We start from the raw sequence: 16246 nt of genomic DNA on the forward strand, positions 1-16246 counted from the left end.
GGTAATGGACTGGAGGGGGGACCATGCCATTTTTTTCAATGTGTTTTATCTATATTGCCGAGACCCGACATCAGTTTTAAATGCCTTTTTCTTTAGAAATACTATTTTGCTGTGATACTGTTCTAAACACTGGAAAACGGTGGCACTTTACAGGCATACTATAGAAACCCCCCAGGCACAATATTTAAAGGAATATTTCATTTTTATTGTTTCACTTTAAGCATTATTAAAATCACTGCTCCTGAAAAGACAGGCATTTTAAAAACTTGTTTTTGCATTGATACATGTCCCCTGGGGCGGGACCCGGGTCCCCAAACACTTTTTATGACAATAACTTGCATATAAGCCTTTAAAAAGAGCACTTTTGATTTTTCATGTTTGTGTCCCATGGACTTTAACGGTGTTCGTCCGAATGTTTTGTCTGTTCGCAAGTTCTGGTGCAAACTGAACCGTGGGGTGTTCGGCTCATCCTTAGCAATAAGTAGTGGCCCATAGAATGAGTTAAGTAGTGGGGGCATCTCATAGGTATCTGAAAAAATTTATCAACAACCCATATCTTGTCAAATTTCAGTATGCAGCCTCTGGCTTCACAGGTTAGCTTATAAAGCAGTAACGCTTGGTTCACTATGTTTTTCCAAAGGTTAAGGTGAATGGGTTTAGTATAAATCCACTAAAGGACCACTGTTTTCCTAGCATAATACAATAGAGCTCTCAAAAATGGTTTCTGTATGGCACTAAGATCAAGATTCTCAAATATACTTAAGATGCATCATTTAGGAATGCAGATGTTAGGCAAATCACAGTGAGTGGCAATAAAGTTAGTGACTTGGAACCAAAATAGTCTGATCATTCTGCACTCCACATCATAAAGAAATCTCCTCTTTGTTTTTGACACTTATGACAATCGGGTTGCCTTTCTTAGCCCTTGTACACACGGTCGGACATTCTGACAATCAAATCTGTTGGATTTTACGGACAAGTTGGAAAACTTGGTCCGTTAGATACTCCGATGGAAACAGTTCGATGGAGACCACACACAGTCGGATTATCCGACAAAACGGTCCGATAGGACACATTCCGTCGGAATCTCCGACCGTGTGTACAAGGGCTTACACTTTTGAAAGCATCATAAGGGGGTATAGTATATTCTATGTAAGATTCTCAGTTGAAGGAATCTATCTCTGGCTGATAGAGTTGTATTGAAAAAAGAGTTAGTACACTGAAGACACTTTTCAAGACATCAGGAATGTCTTTCAGCCAATTAACTTGCAACCTGGCCAATTGTGCTTGTTTTGCTTGTAGTAGAGTTCCAGCAAAGATTAATCTAGTGTGTGTTGGTTGGAGTAAGGTTTTATACAATACTAATTTCTGTTCCCCAACTGAGCTTCAGCCTCATGATGCCAAACTCTTGATGATGATGATGGTTCTAACGATCAAGTCATTTTTCTAGACGTGCAGAATCTGTTCAGCACTGAGATATCTAAGCTGAGGGTGTAGGCACTTACTGACTAGGGATGAGCGCAGTGTTTGGTCAGAATGTAAGTTCTGACTGAACACTACTTTTCTGGATGTTTGGCTAAATGCTTGCACCCACTGCGTCCTTGAAAAACACTGACGTCATCCAGCCCATTCACTTACATGGCCAGAAATGCCCAACCACAAAAGCAAATGGGTGGGGATTCGAGGGGAGTTACATTGTTGTTTATATATGGCCATGGACATACTTGGGCAATGATGTCACCACCATCTCCGCCTCCTTTAATATAGCTAATGACAGCTCAGGGAGTGCAATGTTGAGTTGGCAGGCATCATGACTGATGATTTATTTTATTTTTTTAATAAAGGACTTGTTAAGCATTGGGTGTGTTTTTTTTTTGTTGTAGGTTACATCTAGGTTCTAGGTTATATTTTGGGGTAGGGAAATAGGGTACAGTCATTTGCATAAAAAAAATTTTTGTTACTTAAGAAATTTTTATTAATTTGTATGTATTTTTGTATAGGAACAGTAAAGTGTTTGTCTATATATAGTCTGAGGAACACCCGAAGCTTCACATATTATAACCCATTTATGAAGTTTGTTTGTATTAATTGCTCTCTGTTTTATTGTTAGGGAAATTCATCTTTACTATTGGTCTCTTATTGCTGTCTGTTTTATTGTTGGGGAAATTCGTCTTTACTATTGGGTCTCTTATTGCTGTCTGTTTTATTGTTGGGGAAATTCGTCTTTACTATTTGTCTTGATGACCAGTATCACTGGTACTTAAAGCGAGGGAACATTTTAATTGCTCAGCAAAACAGGAATCTTCCATTAATGACAAATTCACGTGACCATTGTCTACAGAAGGATTTCCTTTACTGCTGAGATCTCCTCTCTCTTCCTGTAAACAGAAGGTGAAGGAAAACCTCCCCAATATATACAAAAAGCACCCATTCTATCCAAAACTAAGAAAAAAGTTTAGGCTTTAGACCTAGCCTGTTAGTGGGTCCTGAGAACGGGAGTTGAGAACCACTGCTTTAGATGTACTGTACTTTATGCTGTAAAATCTCCTCATTAGGTCTACGTCTAGAATAGGCCCAATTTGGTATATCTTCCATTTTCATGAGTTAAAGTATTGCTATATATAACAAATTTTCTTGAGCATATGTCTGGTAGAGTACAATTAGCAATCACACTGGTGATTTTAGGTTTGCTTGATTTGGCACTCTGAATGGTAATTATTGGTTGGTCCATATGTCTTCAACTTGACTTTCTTTTAGCTAAATACACAACAGATAAAAGTTTATACTTTTATATTGTGATTCTCTCATGGTCTGTCATTGACAGAACATGACTCAAGTCAATGAGGATATACTGTATATGTTCAGTAGTGCAAATAAACTGTTCAGCCAATGGAATATAAAGTGATTCCTAGCTTTGACTAATTCCTAGCTTTTTTTGGTCATAATTGCACACATCATTTCAATTACCTCTTCTTCTCTATCAGGTCTCAAGACTCCTCAGGTCTTATAAACCACAGAGGTCAAACTTCAAAGGAAAACTGGAATGTCTCAGCAAGAAAAGACCTAACAAAATGTAATGGTGGCTCTTTAGTGTTAACTACAGGACACCGGGAAGATTACAGTGACAAAGAGTATTTTGCAGTAGTAATAATAATAATAAAAAAATAGGGTGAGAAATAATCATATATGTAACATACAGGCTACATATTAAACTTCACTGAATAACAAACTGCAATTTAAAGAGATTTGCTATTATAATAGGTGAGCTGCTATAGAGCCACATCACAAGATTTAGGCAATTAGTTATTTAAGGGATAATAAGAGGATTTATACAAAGAGTGCTTTGTAAAGGAGAAACAGTCATTACAACCCAGCTGCCTGTAACGTAACCTATGCATTCCAGAAGTGCTGTGTTCAAATACCAACTTGCAAAAAAAGTAACAGCGATCTTCTGGTAAAAAAAGAAAGAAAGAATTCATGCAAATATTCAGCATGTTCATTAAATCAAATCCCACGCTATCAGTTCTTCAACCAAAATAATCCTTTGTTTATTTTTATTTTTTTGTTCTTACAAAATGTATATTCCTTGTCCCTTTAGCTTGGATAAAGTAATAAGATGAAAATAGCCTTCTCTGTATCCAAGCTACAGAATTATGCTATCATGCAGAAGTTATACTTACACAGGAACATTAAATATAGACACACACTGTATTAGTCTCATTGACTGCAAAAATGAAATACTTCTGTTCTACGGTTTTAGTATACTCAAAAACAGAAACTATGCACAAAATTTACTTGCTAAATCAAAGCATTTCACTACAATTTGTATTAAGAAAAAGATGTATACATACCAGTTCTTCAGAAGAACGAACCTAAGTGCACTTTTTTATTTATTTTTTGGATCTTCCTTGAGGATTTCAAATGAGTGCCGGCTTTCCGCACACTGATCCTGATGTTCCTGGGACCTGCTCTTTCCTAGTTTTTTATGCAATCTATGTAGTGGATGATTTTTCTGGCAGCTGCTTGCTTAAAAAAAGAAAAAAAAAAAGTGCATTGACCTCACATAATTAAAGGGGGTTGTGTTTAAAGGAGCATTCCCAGACAGTAGCCAAAACTTTTGTATGCGTGTGAAATTTTAAAGCATAACTAGTAAGGAGGTAGCAGCATTAATGTAACCCCTTTGTTGCCAGATGGCTTAGAAACACATCCTTGTGTAATTCTGAAGAGGTTATGTGGCAGAAGAGGAGTTAAGTTGCCACAGGGGCAGTGGGCATGGTCGATGCAAAATATGTAGGAAGGACTGCAATGCAGTTACACCCCTCTTTGGTACCTCTCTTAAGGCAGTCAGTTCTCATGGCATGTAGCTTTCCAGGGGTGTCAAATGGCAAATGTTTTCATAGCAAGAAGCAGTGCGGTAATATTCATTTAAGCAATATAATTGTTCACAACGTAGACTGTCAATTTACAGCATTCTGCACATTGGAAGGATGATCAGAAATGAGAAACGCATATACACCATGCTTCTTGTTGTGAAATTATTTATTTATAATTTCCTCAAAGCTGAGATTTTTTTGATTTTTTTTTATCACCTTTTGTGCATTTAGGCACAAATAGGTTACTCTAAAAAGCAGTGTAAATTATAATCAGCTGCAACAAGCTATTCCTAATCCTAATGAGCAATGCCTAAATGTACAGCAGTCAGAACAGTCAAAGATGTTTGGTTACTAAGGGCTACAACACATTGCCTTTTGCCTTAAAAAATATGCCGGATGCTGTTTTTTTTTTCTACAGTATTTTATTGCAAATGCACTATCATTGCCAAATGGAGTTTCAGATTTAATATAAAGGCACTGCTGCCATCTAGTGGTACTACCACTGTAGCAAATGTCATTATACAGCAACTTGGTTGCACTGGCATTGTACCATAGTTTCATAGTAAGTAAGGTTGAATAAAGACACTAGTCCATCCAGTTCAACCTAGTGAGTGTCTACAATCATCCCTATCCCTGTACATTGCACACTCACATCAGTCCCTACTCTCAAAGAGCCCACAATCCAAGGTCCCCATTCATATACTAGGGGCATTTTTGGACAGAATCCAATTAACCTACCTGCATGTCTTTGGATTGTGGGAGGAAACCAGAGTACCCAGTGGAAACCCACATAGACACAGGGCGAACATGCAAATTCCAGGCAGATAGTGTCATGGTTGGGATTTGAACCAGCAACCCTTCTTACTGCTAGGTGAGAGTGCTGACCACTACACCACTGTGCCACCCACACACCACTGTGCCACTTGCTTTTATTGCTGCAATATAAAAGATTTTATCCTGCACCTGAAGGTACACTTTTGGGCTTCATGCATCTGTGCACAGAAATGCCACTTTTACAGGTGTAAAGCATATTTTTGTTATGCCAAATGCAATTCTATATTAGCCTATGTGGCCATCCATTTAAAGCTCAATGCAGAAGCATTGTGCTAGCAGAGATCTGTACAGATGCTGATATGGAATGCTGTGTAGCAGTATCAGAACCCCGGAAAATTACTGTTTCAGTTTCTGGGCTTAGTGCTAGATCCAATCATCATCTGTCTGTAGAAGCCAGGATGCTCCTGCATTGTGTTTACATAGGAAGAGAAGTAACGCCAAATACAAAGTAGTAGAGATGTCTTATTTTAGAGCTTTTTTTATGACAACTAATAAGCAGGGATGATCTCAGACTTTGCTCAGTGGGGGATCTGACAGGTCCGTGTCTACTCTACTTATGCTGCCTGCTCTGTTCTATGGGCGGCAGAGTGTAAATAGACTCCACTGTTCATTTACACCTGACTATTCTCAGATCTGATCCGCCCAGACAGCAAATATCTCCTTCCATTTGATTATAGCAGATTGGATTGCAGGTAGGTGGGTGTAAATGGATGTAGCACCCTCTAGTGGTACTAGGATGTGTACAGTTAAAAAATGTTGTAGTGTGGGAAAGTTTAGGCAGGCTTGGCAGGCATCCAAGCTTGTGTGTGTGTTTGATTCTTGGCAGGAAGCCAGGCAGGGCGGGGCAACTCACAGGCAGTGAGACCTCCCACTTCTTTCCAATACATGCTAGAAACTTCTGGAAAGGATGGAGGAGAGGTGGAGCTGCCTGGAGTATTCTGAGGGCCCTGTCCAATCCCAGGCCCCCTCATATACTCAGGGTCAGCCCAGCTGGGGGGAGTTGGTATCGGGTAGAAGATGGAGATGGAGAGTTAGGCTGTTGGGGCCTTTGAGGGAGCTCCCCAGTCTGGGGGGAGGTGAAACCCTGGCCTGGGCTTGGGTGCAGACGGGACCTTCTTACAGCCCACAGAGGTCTCCTTACCAGGAGGCACAGGAGGAGCAAGAGAGGACAGCAGAAGAACACTGCTGGGCAAGTCTCCTGGAGTTCCACAGAGGCAGCCAAGTGGGCTGGTGAGTGTTCACACAGTCAGAAGGGGAGGCATACCTGAGAGGACTGGGAGAGTGCAGTGTGGGATGGGTGTAGAGCCAGTGGAGGGGACTGTGGCGGCACGGGCAGTGGAAAGGGGCAGCTGCAGCCAGGAGGGCTGGCAGGGCCTAAAGATGTGACACACATGGGTTACAAATATGTCCAGCGACCTGCAAATGCTGGACATTGTGACTGTTTACTTCAACCTTCTGCTTTGAACAATAAGGTGTGCCAGTGCCTACTGTTGCATGGGGTGATTAGGGTAAATCTGTGGGTGCCTGCGGGCGGCACTGTGCTCAGAATGCTCCCTTCAGTGAGGCATGGGCTACAAACATTATTGCTGCTATTGACAACCACTGGAAAAGACAGCAGTCATCTGCTCTCAGTTGTTCGAGCACAGTCGGTGCCGAGCAACATGCCCGGACAAGTCCTACTAGCATCAGTGTGCCTGCCAACTTCAGGTCGTCTAACAAGGGGTTACAGCAGCGCACTATCAGTTTCACAGACACCAGCCTGTTTGGAAGCGAGAGGGCGGCACCACACCCTAGAGGAGACCCATCGTTCCCCGCTAGCAGACATCACGAGGCAGAGGAACAAATTGGGGGAGTGTGCTCAATGGTTTCCAGTGCTGACCTGGTTGTCTGACCTACAGGAGCGGACACTAGTGGACACTGGTGTCCGATTGGAGCATCGCAGGGGATTCGCGCTTGTGTTTATTGAGGGGACAGTGCGCCTGTGCTTGCTGTGTCCAGAATGATGGATACCGATAGCGGTGGTCAGTGCATAGATCCGGTGCGGTCATTGTGGAGAACCGCTTACATGGCTTGCATCCAGCAAGCAGGAGCCACAATACTACAATGTGGATCTGCAGTCAGGTCTGTGTCGCATGCAGCCACGGAAGTCTCGGAAGGCCGGAGCGGGCTTAGTCTCATCACTGAAAGGAGGGGGGGAGTCTGAGCCTGGTGACTTCCTTGCAAACACCAGCGACATAAGGGAACAGGAGTCTGTCGTGACTTGGTGACTGTAAGTGCTGCTCGGCAGGAACCAGTAGAAATCCCTGAAATGCTGGCTGCTTCTATGTCCCTTGCTAGCCCCAACTGGAAGGAGCCAGTGCAGAAGGGAGATGCACCCTCAGTTTAACCAGGAGGGGAATGCCAGGACAGAGCCATAGATTGGGATTCCCCAGACTGCAAGCAGTGTTTGGGACCCTGGAAGAGATAGCAGATTGGTCGTCCCACAGCAGCTCGCAGAAGCAGTGGGAGATGGGAGGCCCCATGTCCAGGAGATCCAGTCCGGGTGGTCGATGTGCCAGATCTGGCTATGGGAGCTGAAGAAGCTGCATGAATCCCCATTATCAGCAGACAATTTTTCTTGAGCAGACCCTCCAATACCCAGACTAGAGCAGCTGAATTTAGGCAGCGGGTCAGAGAACTGCCCAGGAAAGTTCAGCGCAGAGTAGCTCTGGAGTGGGGTCTGGACTACCCTTATGTCCCTCCTGACACTATGGACATGGGAGAACTCCCGTGGAGAGTGGAAGAATGATCTAGTGTGGGAACATTTGCATACCCCCAAGCCTCTGCAGGTGTCAGAGTGTGAGGAGACTTGGATCCTGTTTGAGGACATTTAGAAGGAATGGAGGCTGGGGTGAGCAATCTACAGGGACAGAGTGGCGGTCTTGAAAGCAGGAGGGCTGCTGGAGAGTGGTAACATGGTAACATAGGCTAGGCTGTCATGGAGAATACAGACTGTGTTTTTCCTCTTTTCTTAGATTCCTTACAGGGTCACACCAGCCTGCCACCATAACCTGTGCTGATGGATGGATACTCCTATTGTTGAACGCAGAGTGAGGTCTGATCACTGATTCTAACTTTTTTTTTGAGGAACCTGATAGTCCAGGGAGGGGTCCCTCCCACCAGGAATTCCTAAAAGAACTGTGCTTTTTTTTTGTTTTTTCTTTGTTCTGGCAGCAGGATGCAAACTCCCTTCGGACAGATCAAAATTTAGGAAGTAACAAATGTATATACTGGATGCTGAATTTTCCTTTCTGTCAGCAGGATGCTAACCCCCTCCTGACAGAAAGTTATGTAAAGTGTGTAGATTGGACAGCTGTTCACATTTATCACCAGCTGGAGTCAAGAATCCTGCAGGCAGAGGACCTCGGGGGGGGGGGGGGGGGGGTGCTCTGTCTCAGTATGTGGTGCAAAGTTGTTGTTAGCTACAGGGACTTGGAATTAGGTGTATGTAGTGTAAATTCTGTAAATACCAACAAAATGTCATCTCTATTTTTTGTACATATTTGTGAATTGCCCCGTCAATAAATTTCTTCCCCTTACCTCATCCAAAACTGTAATTGTGTGGGATGTCCTTGCTCCTGGATGCCCATGAGCTGATTTTTGAAACTCCCCTAGCCAAGGGACTGGTTGGATATTGGGGGGGGGGGGGGGGGTGAGTGTAGCACCCTCTAGTGGTACTAGGATGTGTACAGTTAGATTTTTTTTGTAATGTAGGACAAACAGCTAAGCCTGTGTGTGTTTGATTCTTGGTTGGCAGGAAGCCAGGCAGGGCGACTCACAGGCAATGTCACTGCCACCCCCTACTTCTTTCCAGAACTTGTTAGAATCTTCTAGAAAAGAAGGAGGAGAGGTGGAGCTGCCTGGAGTATTCTGAGGGACCTGTCCAATCCCCATCTAGGATTGGCTGGGCCCCCTCATATACTCAGGATCAGCCCAGCCAGGAGAGAGATGGTATTGGGTGGAAGATGGAGATGGAATTTTAGGCTGTTGGGGGTTTAGAAGGCGCTCCCCAATCTGGATGGAGGTGAACCTGGGCTGGGAGGCACAGGAGGAGCAAGAGAGGACAGCAGGAGAACATTATTGGGCAAGTCTCCAGGAGTTCCACAGATGCAGCCAAGAGGGCTGGTGAGTGTTCACATAGTCAGAATACCTGGGGAGGCTCGTCTGAGAGGACTGGGAGAATTCAATCTGGGATGGGTGCAGAGCCTGTTGAGTGGACTGTGGTGGCAAGGCCAGTGGAAAGGGGCAGCTGTAGCCAAGAGGGCTGGTAGGGCCTGAAGATGTGGTGCTGGGATCAGTAGCCACGTGGAAAGCTAGCACTAGGACTACCACCAGGGGCCCCCAGGCCAAAACTACAGTGCTAGCTGGTCCTGGAAGTGAGGAAGTGTAATCAAGTGATGTGCTTGAGCTTGAAGTGAGAAGGTGTACGGTATGTACAAGTGTATATAGTTGAAGTCCCAATTCATTATTTCTTCAATCAACTGGGCATCCCATACTTACCCTTACCCCATCCAAGTTTAGATCCCCTCAATAAAACATAAAAACAAAGTACAATGACTGCTTCTTGACTTCTGAGTGTCTGAAGATTGTCTGCCTGGCTGTGCAGGGTGAGAGACGGACCACAACTAACAGCAGCTCCTACTGGGGTACCGCTACACGGACACAAGTATGTTTACATCCTCTGCTTCATAGAGGAGAATAGAGGGTCTGATCGGGTGTGGACCCGATCGAACTAAGGCGCCTTAGCTACTTTAATAGGCCCCTTTCACATGGGGCGGAATCCACTAGAAGTCCACTTTCTCAGTGGCTGATTTGTCCGCTGATCCCCTGCTGTGCGGGTGGATGGCATGTCTGCTTCACTTATGCAGAGTAGACACAGCCCTTTCTCCTCTATGGGTGGTTGGATGTTAATGGACCACCTGTTCATTTACATCTGACTGCCATCCAATCTGCCTAGATGTAAGGGAATAGATCCCCATCTGTCTGTTTTTAGCAGACTGGATTGGTTATAAGCAGGTGTAAACGGACAAAAGTCTGCTTATACCCACTGCTCCATAGAGCATAATGGAAGGTCTGATTGGGTTTGCCTGAAAAACAAACAGATGGATCTGATCGGACTGCTCGTGTGAAAGGGGCCTAATTCCTCATGGGCAACAACCAGAGCATTGCACACACTTTTACTGACTACCTTTTCTGAAAATTCTCTGCAGACTTGATGGATGGAGGATCCCTTACTCAAAGTGCTCCTGTACCTGTGTGTTCACGTCACTCTGACAGCTCTCTCTGCCAGATGCACTGATGATGTGATGTCCGCCATGTACCACCTTCCAACCTGGAGCTTCTTTGATCTCAGCCCAAGCCCACCCTTCCCTCAATATGTATTTGCTGAAGGAGGCAGGCATCGAAGATGCAGTCGTGAGTAATATCACTCCGCCAACAGGGACTGTAATTTTATCTGCAAATGCGATGCTGGCAGCTATAAATCTACCTGGATGCCAATTTAGAAAAAGAAGTCCTTTCATGCTTCAGGTCCTAGGCCCTTGTGAATGAACTGATGAGGCCCAAAATTAATCATTCAGACCCCCTGGGAGCTGCCGGAACCAGGATCAGTGGCATAACTAAACTGCCTTCAGCTGCTTGCATAACTTATGATATGTAAAGCTGCAGTCATCCGGCCCCATGTTGAAGTGAACTACAGGAGGCCTGGTGGTAGACATGTGCACTGCCAAAAAATTTGTTAGCTTTCGTTTCATTTGTATTTTTCTGGCATTTGAAAATTCGGAATTAGTAAATTCGGAAATTCGGAATTCAAAAAAATAAAAATTTGAAAATTCGAAAATTTGGAAATTCAAATGTTCAGTATTCTGGAAATTCAGAAATTTGAAAATCCAAAATAAGAAAGGAAAATCCAAGAATTCGAAGGAGCGAAAATCCAAAAATTCTAAATAACTAATAATAACTATACTATTAAATTATAGGTATTGGAATTTCCTTTCAAATTTGGCTGTTAGTGAACTTAACGAATACAAATTTATCTGAAGTTACGAATTATCCGAAAAAACAAATGCCGCATCTAAACAAATGGAACAAAACAAATAATAATAAATAATAAAAATAATACATGTTTATTATTATTATTATTATTATTGTTATTTATTATTATTAATTTGCTACCTTCCATTCGTTTAGATATGGCATTCGTTATTACGGATAATTCGTAACTTTGAATAAATTCATATTCGTTACATTCACCAACAGCCAAATTTGAAAGGAAATTCCAATGCCTATGATTAAATAGTTGGTAATAGTTAAGTTATTATTAGTTAGTTATTATTTAGGAGAGTTTTTGAATTTTTAGATTTTCGTTCTTATTTTCAGATTTTCGTTCTTTTGAATTTTCATTCTTATTTTTGGATTTCCGAAGATCAGAATTTTCGCATTTTCGATTTTGAAATTTCAAAATTTCTGAATTTTTGATTTTCAAATTTCTGAATTTTCCAATTTCAAATTTCAGAATTTCAAATTTTCACATTTCTGAATTTCAAATTTCTGAATTTCAAATTTCTGAATTTCAAATTTCTGAATTTCTGAATTTCAAATTCCCAAATTTCTGAAAATTTGACCTTTTCAAATTTTCGAATATCCGAATTTCTGAATTTCCGAAATTTAAAATTTTTGAATTTTTGAATTTCCGAATATTCAGAAAAATTTGGAAGTTTGCAGATTTCCGAATTAACAAATTTGTCTATATTAGTTAAAAAATGAATTCAGAACTAAATGAATTACACATGTCTACCTCGTGGTTATCTGCAGCCCTGACACCATATGTGCTTAAATGCATGCACGTATGCGCATAAGCGTGTATTCACATGCACAGCATTAGAGGCATCTTTTTTATAACAAGTTCTGGCAGAAAAAAATCTAGCATATTTGTAGCATAAATTCATACACCTATATGCACAAGACCTCATACTTACATGCCTGGATTTCAGTAACATGAAAAAGTAAATAGACAAGAACCAACCTGAGAATGCAAACTCAATTGTGGATGCAGAAAGTACACGGATTTGCAGTTGTTTCAAAATACTCCATTGCAGCCCAGTCAATTGATATATTAGCCAGATTTTCAAAGCTGCTAAATGGTATTTATGACTATAAAAATTATCCCTTCACTTAATTTCTAGCATAAAAAGGTATTCAAGTGGAACCAGTGGCAACATTCATGCACTTCTAAATACAAAAACAAAAATGTAATATACTGCAACTTTCCAATCCATAGATGTGGTGGCTGTATTCTTTTTTTTTCAGTTTGGATTTCACCAGTAATGCATTTCCTGTACTATGGAGGCAACACTAGACAACCAAACAGGCTGTCCATGTTTGGCCATTTCACCCACAAGTTATTTATGATCCCCTGCTGGTTTATTTACAAACCATAGCTGTGGATATGTAATTTAGCAGTGATGGTGAGATGGGGCATTTTCATCATGCCATGGTTGGGGCAATATCACTGAGTGAAAATTCATTTTATCAGCAGGTTATCATGACCAATGATGAATCAACATGATCAACATTGGATTTACCTTATGACACATTGGTGGGTGAGTGTCTTTAATTACTTTTGAATTTTTTTGGTGAATGAGATACAAGGGGTACATTATAATGCTCAATATCTACCCCCCCCCCCCACAAACACCTCATCAATATGAAAAGAAGGAGCCCTGCAAAGAGGAGGAGAGCTTTGCCATTTTATCCCTATAGAACTATTAATATTATGCAAAATAATTCACCTAATAAATAGATACACTTGGGACTCCTTATAGAGTGCAAAAGCTGTGTCATGACCATTAAAGCTTCACTTTCATGTGAGAAAGGTGGGGATTGGGGAAGCTCAAGCATATTCTATTTATTTTAAAGTGAGGTTGAAGGCATATATGGGTGTAAATATTGTATAGTCTAACTCTAGGTGATATGGATATTATTGATTTGTCTTATTTTTATTACCCTCCATCCTGAGGTCTCTGACACAAAAAAAAATCAAACCATACCCAATAACAAGACAGTGATTGGAGAGTGACCTTGTTGTTTACAGGGGGCTTGAAGGTACAGTGCATTGAAAAAGTATTCATACCCCTTGATGTTTTCCACATTTTATCATGTTACAACCTAAAATGTAAATGTATTTTATTGGGATTTTATGTGATAGACCAACAAAGGTGGCACATAATTGTGAAGTAGAAGAAAAATGATAAATGGTTTTCAACTAGTTTTTCATTTTTTTGTAATAAATATCTGAAAAGTGTGGCGTGCATTTGTATTCAGCCCCCCTGGACTTTTTACTGGGCCATTCTAACACATGAATATGCTTTGATCGAAATCAATTTTTTTTTAACCAAAAATATGTAGAAGAATACGTATCGGCCTAAACTGAGGAAAAAATAGATTTTTTATATATTTTTTGGGGATATTTGTTATAGCAAAATGTAAAAAATAATGTGTTTTTTCAAAATGGTCACTCTATTTTGGTTTATAGCGCAAAAAATAAAAGCTGCAGAGGTGATCAAATACCACCAAAAGAAAGCTCTATTTGTGGGAAAAAAGGAAGTAAATTTTGTCTGGGAGACATGTCGCACGACCGCGCAATTGTCAGTTAAAGCAACGCAGTGCCAAATCGCAAAATGTGCTCTGGTCTTTGGCCAGCAAAATGGTCCGGGGCTTAAGTGGTTAAGGTTCACTAACAAACCTCTGGGCTTCACAGAACAGCTGTATTTATACTGAGATTAAATTACACACAGGTGGACTCTATTTACGAATTATGCCGCGTACACACGACAGGACTTAAGTCCGGCAGACTTTCGACGGAGTTCTGACGGAGTTCTGACAGAGTTCTGACAGACTTTCAGAATGAACGGACTTGGCCACACACAATCACACCAAAGTCCGACGGATTCGAACGTGATGACGTATGACTGGACTAGAATAAGGAAGTTCATAGCCAGTAGCCAATAGCTGCCCTAGCGTCGGTTTTAGTCCGTCAGACTAGCACACACACGAGCGGATTTCTGGGTCCAGCAGAGTTCTGTCGGAAAAATTTGAAACATGTTCCATTTCTAAAGTCTGTCAGACTTTTGCAAATCAAAAGTCTGCTGCAGCCCACACACGTTCGAATAGTCTGCCGGAATCATTCCGTCAGACTTTTGATGTTGAAAAGTCTGGTCGTGTGTACGGGGCATTAGGTTACTTCTGAAGGCAATTGGTTCTACTAGATTTTAGTCATGGATATCAGGGGGCTGAAATGCATGCCACACTTTTCAGATATTTATTTGTAAAACATTTTTGAAAACCATTTCTCATTTTCCTTCTACTTCACAATTATGTGCCACTTTGTGTCGGTCTATCACATACAATCCCAATAAAATACATTTACATTTTAACATGGCAAAATGTGGAAAATTTCAAGGGGTGTGAATACTTTTTAAAAACACTGTATACTGTAGTTAACCAAATCTATTGAAATAAGGTAATACCCAGTTCAGGCGATATAGTATACAGTATAACATTCATTATGATTTTTTTTTATTAGACCTACAAAAGGCACGTAAGGAGTCTGTGGCTGACCTCAAGTATTGAGGTTCTATTACTTTATGTTCCTATGCTCGTCCAAGGGTTACTTTTTTTTTAATGACCATAGCATACAGCTATAAAAGTATGTAAATCACAATACACGTAGCTGACCGACACTGGTATAATACATGCAACATTATGGTATTTATATTCTTCTTATGTTGTTTTTTATTAATAGCCTGAGGAGCCTCCGGAAAAAGCAGAATTTGTTTCAGAGAAATGCATAGAGAGATCTCTCTACTCCACAGCCCTATTAGCAATAATTAAAAATGTACACTACTGTTACAATGAGTTATCTGATTGTATGGAAAATTATGCAAACACACCTGATAGGTGCTGAATGGGGGACATGTGGACTGAAGTGTTGTAGTGTATGAGAATGTACTCATGAACAGTGAATTTTCAAGAGATTTATTAATGTGATATTACTAAAAATGATGTGATTTTATTAAGTTTCGTCTCAGTACCTTGAAAGTCCATGGTTGTTGAATATCGTCTCTATAAATGGTGTTATATACTGGATAGTGCTACAACAATAGTCCACTACCTGAAATTATATTGTGATTAGGTTTCCTTTAGCAAATGTCCAAAACACAATTATTGCGTTTTTTGTAGGCATTAACTTCCTTTGCTGCTCTCTTCATTAAAGTCACATAACATCTCAGGACTGAAGAGGAAGTCAATGGTGAAAGACTCTTTTTAATAATCTTCTGTAGGGAGTATGCAGGATCTCTTGGTTTCCGCTTGTTGTAAATCTATTGCTTTCTAATTATTGTAAATCTTCAAGCCCAACATGTTTAACAATATTTAGCAATACAGAAGGTTAAAAGACAGATTTTCTGAGAACAAAACTGGGTGTCAGGAAAAGAAAAAATTGCATACCCAATAAATTAATTGAAAAATATTATAAAAGTTTGGTGCTAATTCAAGTGAATATGCACAATTAATTTAACATCATAATTGGGTGAATATATAAGAATAAAATTCAAAAAATCAAGGAAGGACACAAAAAGAAGGACCAGAAGGAACAACAGAAGAGGGGGTTCAGGGCTGCTCTGTAAAATATTTCACAGAACAGGTAAAGAAAGATAAAACAGCCTTTGTAACTGCTTTAAGGCTTTCTAGTAGCATATATTATCTAATTCCTTTTCTACATTTTACATTTTTTGAGGCCCTGGAGCACCAGGACAGTAAAAACACCCACAAATCATTGTGGAGAGTAAATACCCCAAGGTATTTTTTAAGAGGCATTGTGAGTCTTTTGAATGGATATTTTTTTATTACAAGTTTTTGGAACCTGCAGAAAAAAAAAACTTCTTACACAAAGTTGTCAGTTTTATTTTTTCACACACAACCTTGACATACTTAGAATTAAA

The 16246-nt window shown here is 40.7% G+C and overlaps 1 protein-coding gene across 3 annotated transcripts in view; it reads right to left on the bottom strand.

The window, feature by feature from the left end:
* The window catches only part of ADAMTS10 (ADAM metallopeptidase with thrombospondin type 1 motif 10), a 233228-nt gene extending 228995 nt beyond the window's left edge, over window positions 1-4233 (bottom strand). For all 3 annotated transcript variants that reach the window (XM_077476314.1, XM_077476315.1, XM_077476313.1), the window contains exon 1: window positions 3852-4233. The gene's annotated coding sequence lies outside the window, so the exon portion shown is untranslated. The remainder of the gene's footprint in view (window positions 1-3851) is intronic.
* Between the last annotated feature and the right edge of the window lie 12013 nt (window positions 4234-16246).

The sequence above is a fragment of the Lithobates pipiens genome, unplaced genomic scaffold, assembly GCF_037356315.1.
Source record: "Lithobates pipiens isolate NorthernLeopardFrog02 unplaced genomic scaffold, aLitPip1_a1.2 Scaffold_13, whole genome shotgun sequence".
NCBI lineage: Eukaryota > Metazoa > Chordata > Amphibia > Anura > Ranidae > Lithobates > Lithobates pipiens.